Genomic DNA, 24,884 nt, shown 5'->3' on the forward strand with positions numbered 1-24,884 from the left:
TGTGGTTTATATACACAATGGAATACTTCGTGGCAATGAGAAAGAATGAAATATGGCCCTTTGTAGCAACGTGGATGGAACTGGAGAGTGTGATGCTAAGTGAAATAAGCCATACAGAGAAAGACAGATACCATATGTTTTCACTCTTATGTGGATCCTGAGAGACTTAACAGGAACCCATGGGGGAGGGGAAGGAAAAAAAAAGAGGTTAGAGTGGGAGAGAGCCAAAGCATAAGAGACTCTTAAAAACTGAGAACAAACTGAGGGTTGATGGGGGTGGGAGGGCGGGGAGGGTGGGTGATGGGTATTGAGGAGGGCACCTGTTGGGATGAGCACTGGGTGTTGTAGGGAAACCAATTTGAAAATAAATTTCATATATTTAAAAAAAAAAAAGAAAATGGCCCAGTTTCATTCTTTTGCATTTTGTCCAGTTTTCCCAACATTTATTGAAGAGATTGTTTTTTCCCATTGTATATTCTTGCCTCCTTTGTTGTAGATTAATTGACAATAAAAGGATAAGTTTATTTCTAAACTCTCTATTCTGTTCTGCTGATTTATGTGTCTACCCTTGTTCTAGTACCACACTTTTGATTATTGCCACTTTGTAGTATATCTTGAAATCTGGGATTATGATACTTCCAGCTTTATTCTTCTTTTTCAATATTTCTTTGGTTATTTAGTGTCTTTTGTGTTTCTATACAAATTTTAGGATTATTTGTTCTATTTCTCTGAAAAATGTTGGCATTTTGATAGGAATTGCATTAAATCTACAGACTGCTTTGGGTAATATGGGTATTTTAACAATATTTGTCCTCCCAATCCATGAGTATCAGCTATTTTTCCATTTGTTTGTGTTATCTTCACTTTCATCAGTGTTTTACAGTTTTTAGAGTACAGGCATTTCACCCACTTTGTTAAGTTTATTCCTAGGTATTTTATTATTTTTGATGTAGTTGTAAATGGGATTGTTTTCTTCTTTTTCTGATATTTCATTATTAGTGTATAGAAATGCAATAGATTTCTGGATATCAATTTTGTATTCTGTGACTTTACTGAATTCATTTATCAATTCTAGTAGTTTTTCAGTGGAGTCTTTAGGGCTTTCTACATATAGTATTATGTTATTTGCAAATAATGAAAATTTTACTTCCTCATTACCAATTTGGATGCCTTTTATTTCTTTTCCTTGTCTGATTGCTGTGGCTGGTACTTTCATTACTATTTTGAATATAAGTTGTGAGAGTGGACATGCTAGTATTGTTTCTGACTTTAGAAGAAAATCTCTCAGTTTTTTTCCCATTGAGTATGATGTTAGCTGCAGGTTTTTCATATATAGTCTTTATTGTTTTGAAGTTATGTTTCCTCTAAACCTACTTTGTTGAGAGTTTTCATCATGAATAGATGTACTTTGTCATGTGATGTTTCTGCATCTATTGAATTGACAATATGGTTTTTATCCTTTCTCCTTTTAATATGATATATCTTGTTAATCAATTTGCAAATACTGAATCCCCCACCTCTACCCCATGCATCCCTGGAATAAATCCCACTGGATCATGGTGAGTGATTTTTCTAACGTATTTTTGGATTCGGTTTGCTAATATTTTGTTGAAGATTTTTGCATCTATGTTCATCAGAAATATTGGCCTGTAGCTTGCCTGCTTGCTCTTTCTTTCTTCTCTCTTTTTTCTTTCTTCTTTCTTCTGTAGTGTCTTTATCTGGTCTAGGTATCAGTGTAATCCTAGCCTCACAAAATGTGTCTGGGATACTTCCTTCCTCTTCTATTTTTTGGAAAAGTTTGAGAAAAATAGGTATTAATTCTTCTTCAATGTTTGGTTGAATTCATCTGTGAAGCCATCTGATCCTGGACCTTTTCTTGTTGGGAATTTTTTTTGTTACTCCTTCAATTATTGTTAGTAATTGACCTATTAAGATTTTCTATTTTTTTTCCTGATTCAACTTGGAAGGTTATATGTTTCTAGGAATTTATCCATTTTTTCTATGTTGTCCAATTTGTTGACATATAATTTTTCATATATTCTCCTATAATATTTTGCATGTCTGTGGTGTTGGTTGTTATTTCTCCTCATTCATTTCTGATTTTATATGAATTCTCTTTCCTTTTTTCATGAGTCTGGCTAAAAGTTTATCATTTTTGTTGAACATTTCAAAGGACCATTTCCTGGTTTTATTGATCATCTGAGATATCATCTCAATAGATGTGTTAATGTGTCATCATAAATTATTTTATTACTGGGAATCTTGTTTAACATCCTTTTTTAAACTTCAAATCACCTTTGCTAACTAATAAAGGAATAAAGGAACCTCACTGTAGAAATATTTACAGTAATATCATAATGAGTTTTTAATCATCTTTCTATAGTGTTAGGCACTTCAGGTTTTTGATTTTGTAATTATTTAGAAGCTTTGAAGTCACAAGATATTTAAATTTAAAATCTTTCATTTAGAATTGATTACAAAAGTCACAAACTCAAAACCCTAGGACTAGAGAAATATGTCGTATATAAATGAGTGAAACAGGCTGTGTGTAAGATCCAATGGAGGTTAGTAGAAGTTGGTAAACTGAAGCACACATGTCTGCTTGATGGTGGAAATTACTACCCAGCTCTGGTCAATTTTTGTCATGTGGGGATGAGAGCCCAGTGTTTCCAGATCTTATTTTTCAAGAGAACCTTATAATCTGTTTTTCTAAATGTGAAATCCTTAATTTAAAATGCTGGCAAATAATGCAAAACTGTTTAATGTGTATGTGAAAGAAACACATTTGTGACATAATTTGGCCCATGACATCATCACTTTAAAAGTCATCTGTAGGGGTGCCTGGGTGGCTCAGTCGGTTAAGCGGCTGACTTCACCTCAGGTCATGATCTCGCACTCCGTGAGTTCGAGCCCCGCATCGGGCTCTGTGTTGACAGCTCAGAACCTGGAGCCTGTTTCGGATTCTGTGTCTCCCTCTCTCTGACCCTCCCCCGTTCATGCTCTGTCTCTCTCTGTCTCAAAAATAAATAAATGTTAAAAGTCATCTGTAGACAAAATGGTTAGGTATACCAAGATGATCTTTGGCAACTTTTGTCCCTTCCTTGCATTGGAATAAAATATGGAACTCCATATCTCCTGAAGGATGGCAAGAATAGAAGAAAGATCATGGAACTGAGATTTATATAGCCTGAGTTTAAATCTTACATCACTTATTTCACTTTCTAACTCATTTATGGCTCTCGTCTTTTAGGGTCTTAGTATCCACATCTATAAAATTAGACCATTTAGGCTTTTTCAGCTTCAAAATCCTATGATTCTCAACTTCAAAATCAAAGTGCATCTACATTATTCTCCCTTTATCAGACTATTTATAACTGGAAGGTAATAAATTCCTCTGGTAGACTCATTCCTGATAATATTTACCTTTCCCAAATAGCATATTGCTTTAATTTAATGGAAAAAAAAAAGAACGGATTCCTTTAGGCTTGGTGCTTGTTTTGGAGATGTCTAGCACAGCACAATCTAGTCAGGAGATGTTTCTCGTGCAGATATTCTTGTAAGCAGTTATCAGCATACATTAAAGTTTTGCTCTATTTCATGAAATCTTGCGGGTTTGCAAGGGCAAAATATGTCATATACCAGTAAAATGAGGCTAATTATAGATTGTGAGTCCTTGGTGATTGGGTCCTGTGACTTGCAATTTTATCCCTCATCTGACTGCACATATTAGGTTCTCAATAAATTATAAATGGTTTTATAGCTGATTTTCCATAAGCCATTTCTAAAATAGATCATACAAATTATTGAAATTTCTATTCATTCATTGCATAGTTATCACCCACCCACTATGTGCCATTTATAATATTCTGCAACCATATTGCAGCAAGAGCATAGTCAGTGGTAATCTTATTTATTTTTAATGCTACTGTAGGTTTATTATTAGTAGTCTCTTTCCCTCACTATAAGGAAGTATAGTTTCTTTTAACTCTAACATGAACAAGTTTTCAGTTTTACTATTCCTTTTTCTTTTTCCATACAGATCATGTATCCCTTCCGGTATCAGCTGCAATTAGACTTTCCCCAACTTCCCTTGCCTCACTTCTAGGTACTCTAATAACTGTATAAATAATTATATACGGTCTCATTTCTATTCAGTCCTTATGCTACTTGATAAGCACAGGAAAAAGTATGTACTTAATACCTTTGTGACCTTAACAAAAAAACTAAAGTGCCATGAAGTCATGGCCTATATTTTCAAGAAAGCTTAGATAAACTTTTTTCACCTGAGTTTTTGAAGTTTTTTGTCACTTTAAATATGGACTTATTTAGCATCCCTGGTCCCAGGAAACTAGTGAGAAATCCTGACTGACTTGTAGCATCAGTTGTTTTGCCCTAGGTCTTTACCTCCAGCCTATTTTCAAGAAAGTGGTGAGAAAGCAGTTAGAACAACCCCTTTTTCTGGGACTTGATAGAACACAAGCCTATGACACATTTCCTTTTCTGTCCCCTTTGCAGGATCACACAATCACAGCTGACATTTCTTTAGGCATTTCTAAAAAAGCAGAGGCAGTTTATCAAATTGTGATTTAAATCATAAAACTCTCTTAAAAACACTCAAAAAGAGAGAGGATAAGGTTCGTGAGAAGAAGATGAGCACTCTGCTTCCATCCAAGTGATCCATTGATATAGTTATTTGTGAAGTATACGTGCTAGTAAAATGAAGGTCACTATTATTATTGGCTGTGTGTGTGTGTGTGTGTGTTATATTAGAAAAGCATATTTCAAATCTGTTTTATTTGCATATAGGCACTTTGCTCTTTTGTTTTTGTTATTAAGCTGCCATTTAGTGAACAACTTACTGAGTGCAAGACCGTGTATTAAGTACTTTAATGTTAACATCACTCTTTTGGCTTAGTTATTATTCTTTGCATTTTACAGAAGAGTAGACCTAGTAAGAGAAAAAGCCAATTTAAATTTCTTTTCAGTTGACTCAAAGACCTGTACTTTTTACCACTTCATAGCACTGTCTCACTGTGGTAAAGTTGAGCATAACTCAATTATAGCAACCATGAAATAGGCTAGAGAAACTTTGAATTTAAAGATAACTTCCCCTGAATCTATCATCTTGAAATACGAATTATCATTAAGAATGTACCTGTTCTATATATTAATGTGAAGCAGGGTATCTGGAAAAACAAATTTACTTTTTGCTGGAGAAATATTGATATGCTGAGCTAAAAATTAGGACCCAAACATTTTTTGAAGATTCAAAGTTATTGAAACCTTTTGGGGTGATGTGTTGTGTCCCAATCAAGGCAGAATGAAAGGGAGAATTAAAGGTTCCCTGAGGGAGCAGGAATGAACTATTAAATAAAAAAAATAATTTTGTTGCTGTCAAACATAAATGTAATTTAAAATAAACATTTTGACAAACATAAAACCAGATCTATGCCTTTTAATTTTTGCATAAAAGCATGAATATTTCTATGCCTGGACAAAAAAAACGAGGGGCTATATCTCAGTGTGCTTGCTTTGAAGGGACTATTTTATTTTATTTTATTTTATTATTTTTTTTTAATTTTTTTTGAAGGGACTATTTTAAACACACACACACACACACACACACACACACACACAGCTTTCTCATCTATTTGCCAAAGCACCTGAAAGATGCCACTCTCTTCTTGGAGGCCTGAAACTTAAAATCATGCTCATCTTTATCATATTTGCAAAAGAGTGTCAATCAGAGCCACTCATCTAGAAATAATTCAGCTAGGAGAAAGCAAACTCTCAGAGGAATTGAACACCATGAACTAGAAACAGTTGGAAAGGGAGGGCTGAACAAATTTCCATTCCTTCCCATTTGGGCTGTGATTCAGGACAGTGTGGGTGTAGTAGTTTTGCCTGCTCTTTTGACAGGAATATTGACTGACTGTGATAAATATATGATGGACCCCACTTAAAGGTTTAGAACCAAAGGGTCTATAGAGAATAACTTTGGCTCCTATGGTGATGCTATAAAGTCAATCAGCTGAAATGCATTTTTAATGGGCTGTTTTGTCCCTATCTAGATACAAATATTAGAAAGAAGAGGAAAGTTATCATTTTAGATTTTATTTTTGAGGTGATTATAGTTATTAATACCACATTTCTGTTTTATATGTTTTTGATGGGAATCTGGCAGGGCCAATCTGTCTTTTTAGGGAAAGATAGTCTTCAGAGATGTCAAAAGAAAGCTCAGTGAGATGTAAACACAGGGGAGAGAGTCAGAAGGAGGAACATGAAAAAGAGCTACACTGAGAAACAGCTTTTCCACACTACATCCTCAGCTGTTGCTCTTCCCACTGCAGAAGTTGATGTTCAGAAGATAGGATCAGGGGTTATAAGGGTAACTTCAAAGTTAGTGCACGATTTTTTAAAAGGGTGGTGTAGGATGAAGGGATGAAATGGCCTCTTAAGCTCGAAACATATTTGTGCATAAGTGTCATAAGAATGTATGAGTCTCTTAAAGCAAAACATTATCATTACCCCAATAATTCACTAATACTAAAGTGAACTGTCAAGTGTCACTTTTAAGAGTTACATATAAAAGTGCTGGGGCGCCTGGGTGGCGCAGTCGGTTAAGCGTCCGACTTCAGCCAGGTCACAATCTCGCGGTCCGTGAGTTCGAGCCCTGCGTCAGGCTCTGGGCTGATGGCTCAGAGCCTGGAGCCTGTTTCTGATTCTGTGTCTCCCTCTCTCTGCCCCTCCCCCGTTCATGCTCTGTCTCTCTCTGTCCCAAAAAATAAATAAACGTTGAAAAAAAATTAAAAAAAAAGAGTTACATATAAAAGTGCAAAGCATATAGTGGCTGTCATGTCAAAGCTTCTGAATTCTCCATTGTTTTAAGGCCACATAGCTCTGAAATAACATGGCTGTACTATAAAATGCACAGTGTAAGCATAGGATAATGTATTTTAATGATATTTAACCTGGAATTGCAAGACATAGCTATTCTTCAACTGAGAATATGCTGATAAATTCAACCTTTTCTCTATAAGAAGTATTCAAATGTCACAAAAAATGTATGAATATCAATAATTCAACAAATTCCAGATTATGCCAGACCTTAATGTAAAAATGTATATATGAATATAAAGACTTATGGAAGCAATTTTCTATTATTTATATTTTCTGGTACAAAAAGGAAGACTGAGATATTTTTTTAAATGACAACGCATAGAGAACAAAAAGTAACATATGAGTTCTATTATTAATAGCTTTTTTATTTTTACTGAAAAACACAAACAGAAATAGGAAAAATTGACATTAAAACAGGTAAGTGCATGGATTTTTTCTAAATATATTTATCAGTTGCTGGTGTATGCCTAGAAATATACTGCTCAGTACAAGGGATACACTAAAAGATAGCTTCATAAAGGGAAATAGGTGGAGCAACAGGAGGGCAGGAGAATGAATATCCCAGTGGTAAATTTCCACGTAACTGCTAAGGGAAGCCACAGTGTGGTAATGGAAAAAAACACTGCTGGCATTTAGGTAAGCTCTGTGTATTCTCTGTCTAGTTCTGAACTGGTGAACTAGTTACCAGTTTTGGCAAAAACCTTAGGCAAAGAGTTTAGTTACTTTTAGAAGAGATGACTAGAAGGAAAAGGGAGATCACTTTTTTAGAAACATAGTCTCAAGGAAATTGAGTAGTAAGGGACCTGGTTGGTCATCCTGTACAACCTTTATTTTTGGATAGAAATTCTTTCTAGGACAGTCCTGATATATAGTCATTAGTTATTTGCCTGAACAATTAAAGAAATAAACTTGCTATCTAAAAGACAAATGATTATGTTCATAAAAATGCTCTAATTATAGAAAAACTGGCCTTACATTCAGTCTAAACTTAAAACCCCCTATGTTATTTTATGCAGTTTCACATTTTCAAGTGTGTGTGCATATAAACAGAAATGAAAACCTTAACATTAATCTTTTTTCTTCATCACCTCAGCCTATTAAAGCCATTTTAAATCATGCCTATTATGTAATAAACTGTGCATTTATGTTGTATATTATTAGCAAATTTAATAGGCTTTCTTTTATGTTAACATTGAAGTCACCTATAGAATCTTGACTGACATGGACAAGGACAGAGCCACATGAGATATTACCAGAGACTTGGTTGTTCTGTCTTCTGGAGAGAAGCCCATAAGACTAAATGTCTGCCTCTACAGTTTACAAAACTATGCCATGCGTTTTATCTTTTGTAATGAATTGAACCAGGAACAGACTCCTTAGTCAATGGTAATGATCTACTACAGCATTCTCTCAACCCAGTAACTTGTGAGCTTTATATAGTTTGCTTCATTCTCACATTACTAAGAAATGAATTAATTGTTGACATGTTGGGCCCTTATCATTAGGGACATCAGATTGGTCTTGTTCAAAAATTCTGTCTAAACGGAGCAATAAATATTCAATTACTACTAACTAGCTTAATTTGAACATTTATTTAGAAGCATTTTTGGTATGTGATATGGAGTGCACGTAGGTTTACTCTAGAACAACAAAGTTAAATAGTAGAAAAAAGAGTGTAAAGAGATGCTGAATCATGAGTTTGGTAAAGTCACTAGTGTAGGCAGCAAGGGATACCCACTTTTCAGGAGTTGCCAAGCTGATATAGTGTCACCAGAGCTACTATTGGCTCACAAGAGTTACATGTATAATCTGAATAATGATGAGATATTTTTCCAGCTATCCATAAGGCAGAGTTGCAAAAGTGCTAAAATATTTCCTGTGATTTTTAAAATAGTCAATCTGTACATCAAATGAACACTTACCAACTGAGATACACTGATAACTGAACTTCATAACCTTAAAGGGCCTAACAAATATACTGCATTTTGTTGAATATCGTATGATATTTTATAATATTATAATATTTATAATATTTTATAATTTCAAACAGTCCTGAAAGATAAAGATCATTCCTCTTTTTACAGGTAATTCCTCTTTTTAAGCTCAGAGAAGTTAAGTAACTTGTGAAATAAAGATTACACAGAATTAAGTGTTAAAAGTGGGACTTGACCACAGGTTATTGACCACACAGTCTATACACATGTGTTGTGTGTATATGTGTGTGTGTGCATATGTATAGTTTCTCTGGTTATAAATGTAAACAATACTCATCATTTAAAAAAATGGAAAGTATGGTGTGCCTGGGTGGTTCAGCTAGTTAAACGTCAGATTCTTGATTTTGGCTCAGGTCACAATCTCACGGTTGGTGAGATTGAGCCCCATATTGGGCTCTGTGCTGACAGCACTTAGCCTGCTTGGGATTCTTTCTCTACCTCTCTCTTTGCCTCTCCCCCACTCACACAGGTGCACACTCACCCTCTTTCAAAATAAATGAATAAACCCTAAAAAAATCCTTTAAAAAATGGAAAATATGGAAAATGACATAGAACAGAAAAAAATCCATGATTCTAATATTTATATTGCCTCCTCCATATAAATTTTACAAGTCTATTGATTATAATTTTCTTTTATTTGTGGTGTTTTTCATTGAAAAAGTTTCCATTTCAATGTAATATAATGTACCGTTTTGGGGATATATTTATTTCATTAAAATTTAAGAAATCTTCAGACAGAACTCTTATAAAGATTGGCCTTTATTTTATTTTAATATATTTATAGTTTTATGTAAAATATTTGAAGTTTTAATCCAAATGTAATTTAATTTGTTGCACAATTTGAAACTAGCCTACAAACTGATTTTTGCAAAAATAACTAATTTTTCTAGCATTTTACTTTTTTTTCTCTATGTGATGCCTCCTTGAGTGTCTACAATTCCCACTAAGCAATATAACTGTTCAATGGAAACTGTTTTGTAACAAGTGTCTTGTATATTCCAGAAAAAATGCCACGTATTTTAATATGTTACTTAATTTAATCAACCCACCAATCTTTAGCACAAGCATTATTGTCACTGATGTACAAATAAGGAAACTGAAGAGAAGGGGACATCCCTAAAGTCACACAACTAATAATCTCCATTTCCAATGTGCAAATTTTCATTTTCTAATGACTGAATGGTTTATACTTTTTTATTCTTTCATTCCCATTAATATCATAAGAAATCTTATTAAACACTGGTGGAACCAAAAGGTACTCATCCCAATAGCTTTTCTTGGTAAATCAATGACATGATGACATCAATAACCTCATCATCATCATCTTCATCTTCATTAACAACGAAAGATAAAATTAGCTTTGTGAAAACCAGTGATCCCAAGATGGTTTGTAGTTATCAGAATGTTTTAAAAAAAGTTTTATGTATGTATGTATGTATGTATTTATTTATTTATTTATATATTTATTTATTTTGGAGAGAGGGAGAGAGATAATGTAAGTGGGAGAGGGGCAGAGAGTGAGAGAGGGACAGAGAATCTGAAGCAGGCTCAGAACTGACAGCAGAGCAATGTGTGCCTCGAACCCACAAACTGAGATCATGACCTGAGCTGAAGTCAGATAACCAACCAACTGAGCCACCCAGGGACCCCTGTAGTCATCAGAACTTTCACTAAATCATAATAGTGACACAATATCCAGTATTTGGAACATGATTAAGACTCAAGTAACAGTTTTTGGATAAGAAGATGAAATGTTGGGGCGCCTGGGTGGCGCAGTCGGTTGAGCGTCAGACTTCAGCCAGGTCACGATCTCGCGGTCCGTGAGTTCGAGCCCCGCGTCAGGCTCTGGGCTGATGGCTCGGAGCCTGAGCCTGTTTCCGATTCTGTCTCCCTCTCTCTCTGCCCCTCCCCCGTTCATGCTCTGTCTCTCTCTGTCCCAAAAAAAATAAATAAACGTTGAAAAAAAAATTAAAAAAAAAAGAAGATGAAATGTTGCAATATTATTTTGAGCATAAGAGTATAGAGGAGGGCAGTTATTTTATTTCATGGCTTTAGCTGGCAAAAAAAAAAAAGAATTTTCTTCATAGTCACATCTGTTCTGAAAATCAAAGCATTTTCAGTAGTGTTCCCAGAAGAGTGGTCTTTGTCACTGTCACAATGTTGGTTTGCTGCCTCAGGAGCTCCCTGAGTGAAATCTGAAACTGGCCTCCATACACAGAAGAGGCAGAGGAGGCTAAAAAATGAGGCAGACCTCCAAATTGGTGGATCACAATTTTAATAAGCAAGCGAAGTAACATGTAAGCCTTGACTTGGGCAGCTGCAAGACAAGTTGATGATTGCTGCACCACATGCTAGAACCTTAAAACGTTATACAGAAGCCTTTACTAGGTTTAGTTATGCATACAGTCCAGATGGCCTCAACAACACTTTACTCTCTCAAGACTGCATCCTTAAAGCTGCTCCTAGTGTGATAACAATAGATGGATTGCCCATTCCAAGGATAGGTGAGGGCATAAGGATCTTCTGATTGCCTAGGTTGATCTTGTGGGTCAACTGGCAGTCACATCTTCTCAATGATGTCTTCCAATACACAAGCCTTTCCCAGCAAGAAGAAAAACAAAGGTTTATTGCCTCTGATCCTTTTGTAAATCTTTAGTAAAATTTAGCCATTTGCCTCATGTTACGTTAAACACATCTTATCAGTCTATACTGCTGAAAGAAAAGCATCAATGGAAAACTGGAGAGACCAAAAAATGGTTCTCATTTAGCAGTAACTTCTCACTCTTGCCCTCCTCATCCCTTGGGGACCATTAATCTATTTTTGTTTCTATGGATCTGCCTATTTGGCACATTTCATATAAATGAAACCATACTATATGCAATCTTTTGTGACTGATTTCTTTCACTCAGCATGTTTTCAAAGTTCATCCATAATGTAAAATATATTAGTGCTTCATTCTTTTTAATGGGTGAATAATATTGCATATTATGGATATATATCCCACTTTATTTATCCATGATCAGTTGATGGGCATTTGAGTTGTTTCTGCTTTATGGCAATTATAAATATTCTATGAACACTTATGAATTATTTTTGTGTGGATACATATTTTCAATTGAGTATATACCTAAAATTATTATTTCTGGGACACAAGGAACCATATTGTCTACATTTTGAGGAACTAAAAGACATTTTGAGGAACTAAAAGTGGCAGTAGTACTATTATCTATTCACACCAATGATGTATGTTAATTCAAATTTCTCCAAATCTTCATCAATATTTGTTATTGACTGTCTTATTAATTATATCCATGCCAGTGGGTGTGAAGTGTATTTGTGGTGCTTGATTTGCATTTCACTGATGGGTAATGATGTTGGATACCTCTTCATGTAGTTGTTGGCCATTTATACATCTTTGGGGACATTTCTATGCAAATCCTTTAAATATTTATTCAAAAAAATTGAATCATTGTTTATTTACCTGAATTATCACCTTTTGTCGGATTCTGAAGTGTTTTTATTTTTATTTTTATTCATTTTTTGTTTCATATTTTTATTTAAATTTTATTAGTTAACCTACAGTGTAATATTATCTTCAAAAGTAAACTTTACTGATTCAATACTTACATATGACATCCAGTGTCACTTTCTTCTAATAAACTATTTTTTTAAAGATAAGTTTTAGATTCACACGAAATTGAGGGGAGAGTACAGAGTGTTTCCATATACTTCCTGTCACCATACAAGCACAGCCTCCCTATCAACATCCTGTTGATGGAGAACATTTATTAAAAACATTTATTAAACTTGCATTGACACATTCATTATCACCCAAGTCTGTAGTTTACATTATGGTGCACTCTTGGCATTCATCAAGAATCCTGTAAGTTTGGAAAAACGTACAATGACATGTATCCACCATTATAATACCATAGAGAATAGTATCAGTGCCTTAAAAATCTTTTCATTCCACCTATTTATCCCTTTCTCCTCTCTAACACCCCAAAACTACTGAATTTTTTTACCCTCTCCATAGTTTTGCCTTTTCTAAAATATCACATAGTTGGAATCATACAGTATGTTGCTGAAGGAGACCAGAATATGTTACCCCACAATATAACCTTTTGACATAAAAAATTATTTTGTGCTGTAGGCAATTAGGAAGTAGGAAAAGTAGAAAAAGCTCCCACATTTTTCCCTAACAGTAGGATATAAATTACTCACTGGAGACAGAATTTTATCAGCCTAGAGATGGCATCAGAAGCCTTATTCCATTCGTTTTCTTCCATCTATTTATTTTTCACAATTGCTACCCTTGGAAACCTAAAATTGCTTTCTTTTATCTTGTCATTTGTCAACAAATATATTGTTTTCTTATTGAAGATGCTATATGAGCTGGAATACTAAGCCATTCTGGGTTACTTTTCATTTAGGTTTCTCCCTTATGATGTACACTGCATGTGTTAAAATAGATTTTCTTTTGTTAAACAATCTTTTATTATAGGACTCTCAGCTAAGAACTCAGAAGGGTAGAGGACAAATTATTTTTCCTTACTATGTAGTCTTTTCAAATTTCACTAAGTAATATTCATTTAATGCTTCTCCATATCTTTTCATGGTTTAATAGCTCATTTATTTTTAGTGCTGAATAATATTCCATTGTCTGAATATACCAGTTTATTAATCCATTCACCAACTGAAAGTTGTTTCCAAGTTTTGGCAATTATGAACAAAGCTGTAAACATCATCTGTATTCAGATTTTTGTGGGGAAATAGGTTTTAAACTCCTTTGGGTAAATACCAAGATTCACAATTATTGGAACATATGGTTTAATGTTGTAAGAAAATGTCAATTCTTTTTTCCAAAGTGGCTATACTATTTTGCATTCTCTCCAGCAATGATGACAGTTCCTGTTGCTCCACAACTTTACCCGCATTTTTTGTTGTCCATGTTCTGGATTGTGATCTTTCTGATAGATGTGTGGTAGTTTTAATTTGCAAATGATGTGGAACATCTTTGCAAATTCTTATTTTCCATCTGTACATCTTCTTTAGTGAGGTCTATATTAAGGTCTTTTGGCCTATTTTTAAAGTTTTGTTGTTGTCTTATTTTAAGTGTTGTTGGTATATTTCAGATAACAGTCCTTTATCAGATTTGTCTTTTGGAAATATTTTTTTCCAAGTCGGTTTCTTGCCTCTCAGTCTTTTGACATCGACTTACACGGAACACAAATTTTAAAATTTAATGAAGTCCATCTTATCAATTATTTCTTTCATGGATTGTATTTTTGGTGTTTTTATCTAAAAAGTCATTGCCATACCCATGGTTATCTAAGTTTTAGCTGATGTTCTGTAAGTTTTATAGTTTCAAGTTTAATATTTTGGCCTGTGATCCATTTTCATTTATTTTTTGTGAAGTAAGGCATGTGTTTAGTTTAAAATTTTTGCATGTGGATGTCCAGTTTTCTAGCACTATTTATTGAAAAGGCTATTTTTCTTTAATTGTATCTCATTTGCTCCATTTTGAAAATCAGTTGACTATATTTATGTGTCTATTTCTAAGCTCTTTCTTCTGTTCTGCTGGTATATTTGTCTAGTCTTTCACTAATACCACACTGTCTTGATTACTGTAGTTTTATAGTAAATCGTGAGGTTGGGTACTGTCTCTCCTCCAATTTTGTTCTCCTTCACTGTTGTGATGTCTATTCTGGGTCTTTTCCCTCTCCATATACACTTTAGAAGCAATTTATTGATATCTAAAAACTAACTTCTTGGTGTTTTGATTTGAATTGTGTTTAATCTGTAGATAAGGTTGGAAAGACCTAATATCTTGAGAATATTGAGTCTTCTGACCATGAACATGGAATATCTCCTCATTTATTTAGTACTTTGATTTTATTCATCAGAGTTTTATAGATTTCTTCATATAGATCTTATACATATTTTGTGAGAATTATATCTCACTATTTCATTTTTTAGGTACTAATACAAATGTCATATTATTGTTTTGAAATTCAAATTCAGTATTGGAAGTCTTAGCCTCAGCAATCAGATTACACAAAGAAATAAAAAGCATCCAAATCAGCCAGGAGGAGGCCAAGCTTTCACTCTTCACAGATGACATGCTACTTTATATGGAAAACCCCAAAGATTCCACCAAAAAGCTGCTAGAGTTGATTCATGAATTCAGCAAAGGTGCAGGATATAAAATCAATGCACAGAAATCGGTTGAATTCCTAAACACCAACAATGAAGCGACACAAAGAGAAATCAAGGAATCGATCCCATTTACAGTTGCACAAAAAACCCCACAAAATACCTAGGAATAAATCTAACTAAAGAGGTTAAAAGCTACAAACTGAAAATTATAGAAAGCTTATGAAAGAAATTGAAGAAGACACAAAAACAAATATTGTTACAATGTCAATACTATCCAAAGCAGTCTACATATTCAATGCAATCCCTATCAAAATAACACTAGTATTCTTCACAGAACTAGAACAAATAATCCTAAAATTTGAATGGAACCAGAAAAGACCCCGAATAGCCAAAACAGTCTTGAAAAAGAAAACCAAAGCAGGAGGCATCACAATCCCAGACGTCAAGCTATACCACAAAGCTGTAATCATCAAGACAGTATGGTACTGGCACAAGAGCAGACACTCAAATCAACGGAACAGAATAAAGAACCCAGAAATGGACCCACAAACATATGGCCAACTAATCTTTGCCAAAGCAGGAAAGAATATCCAATGGAATAAAGGCAGTCTCTTCAGCAAGTGGTGCTGGGAAAACTGGACAGCGACATGCAGAAGAATGAACCTGGACCACTTTCTTACACCATACACAAAAATAAACTCAAAATGGATGAAAGACCTCAATGTAAGACAGGAAGCCACCAAAATCCTCAAAGTGAAAGCTGGCAAAAACCTTTTTGATTCGGCCCGCAGAGCCAGATCTTACTCAACACATCTCTGGAGGCAAGGGAAACAAAAGCAAAAATGAACTACTTGGACCTCATCAAAATAAAAAGCTTCTGCACAACAAAGGAAACAATCAGCAAAACGAAAAGGCAACCGATGGAATGGGAGAAGATATTTGCAAATGACATATCAGATAAAGGGTTAGTATTCAAAATCTATAAAGAACTTATCAAACTCAACACCCAAAAAACAAATAATCCAGTGAAGAAATGGGAAAAGACATGAATAGACACTTCTCCAAAGAAAACATCCAGATGGCCAACCGCCACCTGAAAAATTGCTCAACATCACTCATATGTGTGTATACATATATGTAAACACACACACATATACATACAATGGATTATTACTCAGCAATCAAAAAGAATGAAATCTTGCCATTTGCAACTACGTGGATGGAATCAGAGGGTATTAGCTAAATGAAATTAGTCAGTCAGAGAAAGACAAAAATCATATGACTTCACTCATATGAGGACTTTAAGAGACAAAACAGATGAACATAAGGGAAGGGAAACAAAAATAATATAAAAACAGGGAGGGGGACAAAACAGAAGAGACTCATAAATATGGAGAACAAACTGAGGGTTACTGGAGGGGTTGTGGGAGGTGGGATGGTGTAAATGGGTAAGGGGCACTAAAGAATCTACTCCTGAAATCATTGTTGCACTGTATGCTAACTAATTTGGATGTAAATTTTAAAAAATAAAAAAATAAAAATAAGTAAATGAAATTCAAATTCACCTTATTAATTGCTGGTGTATAAGAAAATGATTGACTTTTGTGTGTTAATCTTGTATCCTACAACCTTGCTATAATCATTTATTATTTTCAAGAGGTTTTTTCAATTCTTTTGGATTTTCTACATTGACAATTGTATCATCTGTAAACAAAGGCAGTTTTATTTCTTCCTTACCAATCTGTATACTTTTGATTTTTTATTCCTGTCTTTGTGTGTTAGCTGGTACTTCTAGTATAATGTTGAAAAGGAGTGGTTAGAGGAGACATTCTTATTGGAAACCTCCTAGTTTCTCACCATTAACCATGATGTTACCTACGGTTAAGTTTTATTTTATTTTAAGTTACAAATTTTTTGTAGATATTCTTTGTCAAGTTGATTAATTTCCCCTCTATTCATAGTTTACTGAGAGTTTTTAAAAATTATTATTATAAGTGAGTGTTGGATTTTGTCAAATGCTTTTTCTGTACCTATTAATATGATTATGTGATTTAAAATTTTTTTTCTTTTTTAGTCCCCTAATGTGATGCGTTATATTAATTAATTTTTGAATGTTGAATCAACCTTGAATACCTGGGTAAATCCTACTTATTTGTGGCGTATAATTATTTTTATACATTGTTGGATTTGCTTCACTAATATTTGCTTCAGTAATATTTTTTTCAGGATTCACAAATCTGTGCTCATGAAGGATATTGGTCTCTAGTTTTCTTGTTATGTCTTTCTCTGGTTTTAATATTAGGGCAATGATGGACTTACAGAATGAATTAGGATATATTCCCGCTGCTTCTATCCTTTGAAAAAGATTTTAGAGATAGTATAATTTCTTCCTTAAATGTTTGGTAGAAATAACCAGTAATCCCATCTTGTTGGTCTTGGTTCTTCCTGTTTTGGAAAATTTTTAATTATCGATTCAACTTATTTAATGAATATAGTCCTATTCAGATTGTCTTTTTCTTCTTCTGTGAGTTTTTGCAAATTGTGTCTCTCAAGAAAGTTTTCCATTTCATGTAGGCTATCAAACTTGTGCACCTAAAGTTGTGAAGAGTACTCATTTACTCTTGCTTTTATTGATTTCTAACTATATGTGTGGTTTTGAACAAGTTGCTTTATGTCTATTCAATTTCTTCATTTATGAAATGGAATTGATAATGCTAATCTTGCAGGGCTGTTGTGAGGATTAGCAAAGATTAGCAGAGATCAAAGACCTAAGAGCTAGTCTTGATGAATTAGAAAATGATATGACTAAGATGCAAAACAAACTAGATAAAGTGATGAAGAGGATGGAAGAAACAGAGGAGAGGATAAGTGAAATAGAAGATAAAAGTATGGAAAATAATAAAGCCAAAAAAAGAGGGAATAGAAATTCTAGATCATGAGGGGATACTTAGAGCACTAAATGATTCTAAGAAATGAAACAATATCCATATAATCGGAGCCACAGAATAAGAAGAGTGGGAAAAGGGGGCAGAAGGTTTATTTGAACAAATTATAGTTGAGAACTTCTCTAATCTGAGAAAGGAAACAGTCATCCCAGTCCAAAAGGTACAGGAAACTCCCTTCAAAAGTAACAAAAACAGGTCAAAACCACGACATATTATAGTGAAACTTTCAAAATACAATTATAAAGAGAGAGGGCGGAAATATTCAACGAGCTGTTTAAGAAAAATATGCAGCCAAGAATCCTTTATCCAGCAAGGCAGCCATTCAAAATAGAAGGAGAGATGAAGACTTTCCCAAACAAAAACTAAAGGGGTTTGTGACCACTAAATAAGCCCTGCAAGAAATTTTAAGAGAGACTCTGTGAGTGGAAAGCAGCAAAGACTACAAAGGACCAAAGAACATCACCAGAAACACCAAATCTACAGATAACACAATGGCACTAAATTCATAATCACTTTCAATAATCACTCTGAATGTAAATGGACTAAATGCTCCAATCAAAAGACACAAGGTAGCAGAATGGATAAAAAAAAAAAAACAAACACAAACTCCATCTTTATGCTGTCTACAAGAAACTCATTTTAGACCTAAAAACACCGGCAGATTGAAAATGAGGGGATGGAGAACCATCTATCATGCTAATGGACATCAAAAGAATGCTGGATGAGCCATACTTAGACAAACTAGATTTTAAAACAAAGACTGTAACAGGGATGAAGAAGAGAATTATATCAAAATTAAGGGGACTATCCGTCAAGAAGAGCTAACAATTGTAAATATTTATGCTTCCTAACTTGGAGGAACCCCAATATATAAATAAATTAATCACAAACATAAAAAAAAACCTCATTGATAATAATACCATAATTGTAGGATACTTTAATACACCTCTTACAACAATGGACAAATCATCTAAACAGAGAATCAACAAGAAAAGAATGGCTTTGAATGAGACACTGGACCAGATGACTTCACAGATATATACAGAACATTTCTTCCTAAAGCAGCAGAATACACATTCTTCTTCAGTGTACATGGAACATTCTCCAGAATAGATCACATACTGGGTCACAAATCAGCCCTCAATAGGTAATTAAAAATTATGATATATATTCATTATTATTTTAATTATATATCTTTTTAGATATGTCTCATGAGACAAGAGAACTAAAAGGAAAAATAAACTATTGGGACTATATCAATATAAAAAGCTTCTGCACAGCAAAGGAAACAACAAAACTAAAAGGAAACCAATGGAATTCGAGAAGATATTTGCAAATGACATATCAGATAAGGGATTAGTATACAAAATCTATAAAGAACTTACCAAACTCCACACCCAGAAAACAAATAATCCAGTGAAGTTGGGTAGAAGACTTTCATAGACAATTTTCCAAAGACACCGAGTTGACTAACAGACACATGAAAAGATGCTCACTATCACTCATCATCAGAGAAATACAAGGCAAAACCACAATGAGATACAACCTCACACCTGTCAGAATGATTAAAATGAAAAACTCAGGAAACAGCAGATGTTTGTGATGTGGGGAAGGAGGAATTCTCTTGCACTGTTGGTAGGAATGCGAACTGGTGCAGCCACTCTGGAAAACAGTGTGGAGGTTCCTCAAAACATTAAAAATAGAAATACCTTACAACCCCACAATTGTACTACTAGGTATTTATCCAAAGCATACAAAAAAGGCTGAACCAAGGGGGCACAGGCACCCCAATGTTTATGGCAATGCTATCAACAATCTCCAAAGTATGGAAAGAGGCCAAATGTCCATCAGTTGATGAATGGATAAGGTAGATGTGGTATATATATACAATGGGATATTACTCAGCGATCAAAAAGAATGAAATCTTGCCATTGGCAACAACATGGATAAAACTGGAGGCTAGTATGTTAACTGAAATAAGTCAGTAAGAGAAAGACAGAAATCACATAATTTCACTCATATGTGGAATTTAAGAAACTTAAGAGATGATCAAAGGGGAACGTAAGGAAAATAAGATAAAAACAGGGAGGAAGGCAAATCATAAAAGGCTCTTAAATGCGGGAAAACACAAAAACCTGAGGTTTCCTGGAGGGAAGGTGGGTGGGGGGATGGGCCAAATGGGTGATGAGCATTAAGGAGGGCACTTGTTAGGATGAGCCCTAGGTGTTATATATAAGAGATAAATCGCTGGGTTCTACTCCTGAAACTAATACTACCCTGTATGTTAACTAACTTGAATTTTAGTAAATAAATTAAAAACAATAACTGTTGGGATAATTTTGTTGTTTTCTCATAGAATATTTTTCTTGTTATTTGAGCAATACTTGAGGGAAATAATCTCAGACATTTGAAATATATTTTCTTATTTTAGGAGAACATTTTAGACATATATTTTTCCTCAAAATTGTAGTTCACGCTTGTTCATGTTCTGATGTTTTCTAATTTTCTCAGTGAAGGTTTCCATGTTGGTACAGTAGAGGAATAAAATTTTGTATAAGAATTTGGTATTTAACATATCAGGAATCTACAAGAACCCTTATCAAGATTCTATAATTAAAAAAAAATTAATGTTTAATGTTTATTTATTTATCTTTGAGAGAGAGAGATCATGAGCAGGGAGGGGCAGAGAGAGAGGGAGACACAGAATCTGTAGCAGGCTACAGCCTCTGAGCTGTCAGCACAGAGCCCAATGAGGAGCTCAAAGTCACCAACCGTGAGATCATGACCTGAGTCAAAGTCGGATGTGCAACTGACTGAGCCACCCAGACACCCCTAAAGAATTTTTTAAATTCTGACTTTAATAAACTGTTATTAGTGGTCTATTAAATTTTATATAAATGTTAAAAGCCTAACTCATTAATTTAAAATTTTTCTTTGTTAATGTTTAGTCTTAATAATTATTTTATAAATAATTTATGATCATCCTGAACATTTAGAAAAAACAGAAAAAATAACACAGAAAATAAATACTTTTAATGTCTTAAGCAGAGGGATTCACCAAAAATTTTATACAGTATAGCAATAAGGATATGCTGGATTATCTTGCAATTACAAACAAATTGCAAACATAAATGACTAGAAACAGCAATGCTCATTTCTGCTCATACTAAATGTAAAACAAAGGTCTGCAGGGAGCCTATGTCTAACAAATTCACTCAGGGACACATACACTGACAAACTTTCCACCTTTTTTTTAGGACACTAAATTCTCCACATCAAACTTCAAAGTTTATGATTACAGGAAAAGTAAGCATGGAAAATTATGCACTGGCTGCTAAATATTTCTGCCTAGAGATAGCAAATGTCATTCCTGTTCATTTCATCGGCCAAATCAAGTTATATGGTTAAGCTCACTTCAAGGGGACAGAAAGTCTTCCCTTGTGCCTACAAGGAGAAAAGTACTGAAAATATTGGTGGTCACTTACAGTGTCTACAGCACACTATACATTTCCAGGTTTTTATTGTGTACTTAGTAAGTATACATTCATGCAATTGGTGTTTTACTATAGGAGCTAGTTTTCCAACTTTCATTTATTTTTTTTTTTTAATTTTTTTTTTAACGTTTATTTTTATTTTTGGGACAGAGAGAGACAGAGCATGAACGGGGGAGGGGCAGAGAGAGAGGGAGACACAGAATCGGAAACAGGCTCCAGGCTCTGAGCCATCAGCCCAGAGCCCGACGCGGGGCTCGAACTCACGGACCGCGAGATCGTGACCTGGCTGAAGTCGGACGCTTAACCGACTGCGCCACCCAGGCGCCCCCCAACTTTCATTTAACAAGACATGGCAAACATTTTCCCATATCAGAAAATATTCTTCAACTTTATTTTTGTGTCATATCTCATAAATGTACCAAAATTTCATTTTTAAATCCCAAAATGTGGGGTATTTTCAATTTTATGTATTCGATGTAATAACATGGCAATAGCCTTATTCATAAATATTTTCACATAGTTTTCTTTTTCATGAGAAATTTTAAAAAGTACAATAAATTCAGTCAAATAGTATAAGTATTATGAAAGCCATTGAAGATCTAATTTATTCTGTATCTTCTCTAACTTTGTATTTTAAGTCATGGTCTATACTACTTCAGAAATCCAGAAAAAATTAAATATCTATCAGTTTTTAATTTTTTCTCAATTCTCATTGCAGTCTGGATATTGTTATGTATGGTCCAAGTGACTGTTAAATTATAATCACTACTCATTGAAAGTGACAAATATACTACCAAAAGTTTATGATAAAGCTGTCTGTTTGGTGAGTTCCATGCCAGGATATCTCCCTATTTAAGGAGCCTAAACATGTCACCTGACAGTAGTTCTTCTCTGCACAATTTTTGTAGAGTCTGTAATACTTTGCATATTTTGAGTCAAATATTGCTTCATTTTCCTCTATATATGCCTACCTTCTAAATGCCTCTAAAAAGATAGATAATCTGACAAACAATAAAAAGTATATTAAATTAGGATTTTATATTAAAGCAACACTATGGAAATGAAACTGTGAGCATATGGCATTTTTGCTTGTGATGCCAGGTGACTGTAATGTATTTTGCTTTATGGTCAATTTGGGGGATGTAAACTATTACAGATGTAGTTGTCCTTTTTTGCATTTTCAGAAGTTGCTATTCGACCAAATGTTGTGACAAAATTTAATGAATTGTGTAAAAAAAATAACCCAAAATCTAGAACTGTGAAACTCTTGAAATATGTTTTAGTTTCCCAGTTTAGGGCATAGAAATAGCACACTTAAACCTACTAAATTGTAATAAAATCAACCTGAATGATTCCGATTCAAAATTACAAAAGTAAAGAATTTAGATATTTTAGAAGTGATTCTTTGATGAACAAACAAAAGATGTATAAGCATATTCTTTCTGATTATAGCATCAGAATTAGCAATTTTTATAACTATATGGGTAGAGACGTAGTAATCTAAATATATTACTCCGAAATTTGTGTAGTGCTAATTTATATAATATCAACATACCTTGGGGTGGTTAAATATTATTTGTGAATGGAATGCAATAAATAGTAGACTCTTATTCTTTGTAAAACATGACTAAACTAGAGAGAATTGGCTAAATTTGCTTATGTATTTGAATGGTTCTTACTACAACTATATTTATAAAGCTCTCAAATCTGTTTGCAAAGGTCAAGTGAAACCCTATAGAGGTTTGTATAGGGTTATTTGTTACAGATGACAGTTAAAGCTACTCATGTAATTTTTTTTAAAAAATGAAAATTTATATGAAAAATTATAAAATTATAATATAAAAAATATAAAAAAATTAAATTTATATGAAATTTATTGTCAAATTGGTTTCCATACAACACCCAGTGCCCATCCCAAAAGGTTCCCTCCTCAATACCCATCACCCACCCTCTCCTCCCTCCCACCCCCCATCAACCCTCAGTTTGTTCTCAATTTTTAACAGTCTCTTATGCTTTGGCTCTCTCCCACTCTAACCTCTTTTTTTTTCTTTTTTTCTCCCCCTCCCCCATGGGTTCCTGTTAAGTTTCTCAGGATCCACATAAGAGTGAAACCATATGGTATCTGTCTTTCTCTGTATGGCTTATTTCACTTAGCATCACACTCTCCAGTTCCATCCACGTTGCTACAAAAGGCCAGATTTCATTTTTTTCTCATTGCCACGTAGTATTCCATTGTGTATATAAACCACAATTTCTTTATCCATTCATCAGTTGATGGACATTTAGGCTCTTTCCATAATTTGGCTATTGTTGAGAGTGCTGCTATGAACATTGGGGTACAAGGGCCCCTATGCATCAGTACTCCTGTATCCCTTGGGTAAATTCCTAGCAGTGCTATTGCTGGGTCATAGGGTAGGTCTATTTTTAATTTTCTGAGGAACCTCCACACTGCTTTCCAGAGCGGCTGCACCAATTTGCATTCCCACCAACAGTGCAAGAGGGTTGCCGTTTCTGAACATCCTCTCCAGCATCTAGAGTCTCCTGATTTGTTCATTTTGGCCACTCTGACTGGCGTGAGGTGATACCTGAGTGTGGTTTTGATTTGTATTTCCCTGATAAGGAGCGACGCTGAACATCTTTTCATGTGCCTGTTGGCCATCTGGATGTCTTCTTTAGAGAAGTGTCTATTCATGTTTTCTGCCCATTTCTTCACTGGGTTATTTGTTTTTCGGGTGTGGAGTTTGGTGAGCTCTTTATAGATTTTGGATACTAGCCCTTTGTCCGATATGTCATTTGCAAATATCTTTTTACTCATGTAATTTTGGACACACACAATTAAAAAGAGCTTCAATTGATCTGGTTAACTTTATATATTTTATTAATTATTTACTTATTGAATAATATAGATAATATATTTTGGTGGTATATACTAGACACTGATACAGGTGCTAACGACAGTGAAGTGAAGTCACTGCTGTCACTGATATTTAGTAGGGAAATTATTTAATAAAAAATAAGTTTTATACAGATATTCTACGTAAAGTGGAAATAAGCTTCTGAAAAAGACTAAGATAAAATAAGAGAATAGAAATTTAGTGTGTGTTTGTAGTGGGAGTGGCTTCTATTTTCTATAGTGTGATTATAGCACACTTTTCTAATCTATAGTCAACTAATCTTTCATAAAGAGCAAAGTCAATTCAATGTAGAAAGGATCGCCTTTTCAACAAAAAATGTTACTGAACATTCACATGCAAAAAAATAATAATAACTTAGAAATTGAGTTACACAATTAACAAAAACTGAATCAAAATGGATCATAGCTCTAAATGTAAATTACCAGGCCATAAAATTTCTAGAGGTAGCATATGAGAAAATTTAGACAATAATGGGT

The 24,884-nt window shown here is 34.1% G+C and overlaps 1 pseudogene; it reads right to left on the reverse strand.

Moving 5' to 3' along the window:
- Positions 1-10,153: 10,153 nt before the first annotated feature.
- The window catches only part of LOC122477143, a 43,273-nt pseudogene continuing 28,542 nt past the window's right edge, over positions 10,154-24,884 (reverse strand).

The sequence above is a fragment of the Prionailurus bengalensis genome, chromosome X (genome assembly GCF_016509475.1).
Source record: "Prionailurus bengalensis isolate Pbe53 chromosome X, Fcat_Pben_1.1_paternal_pri, whole genome shotgun sequence".
Lineage (NCBI taxonomy): Eukaryota > Metazoa > Chordata > Mammalia > Carnivora > Felidae > Prionailurus > Prionailurus bengalensis.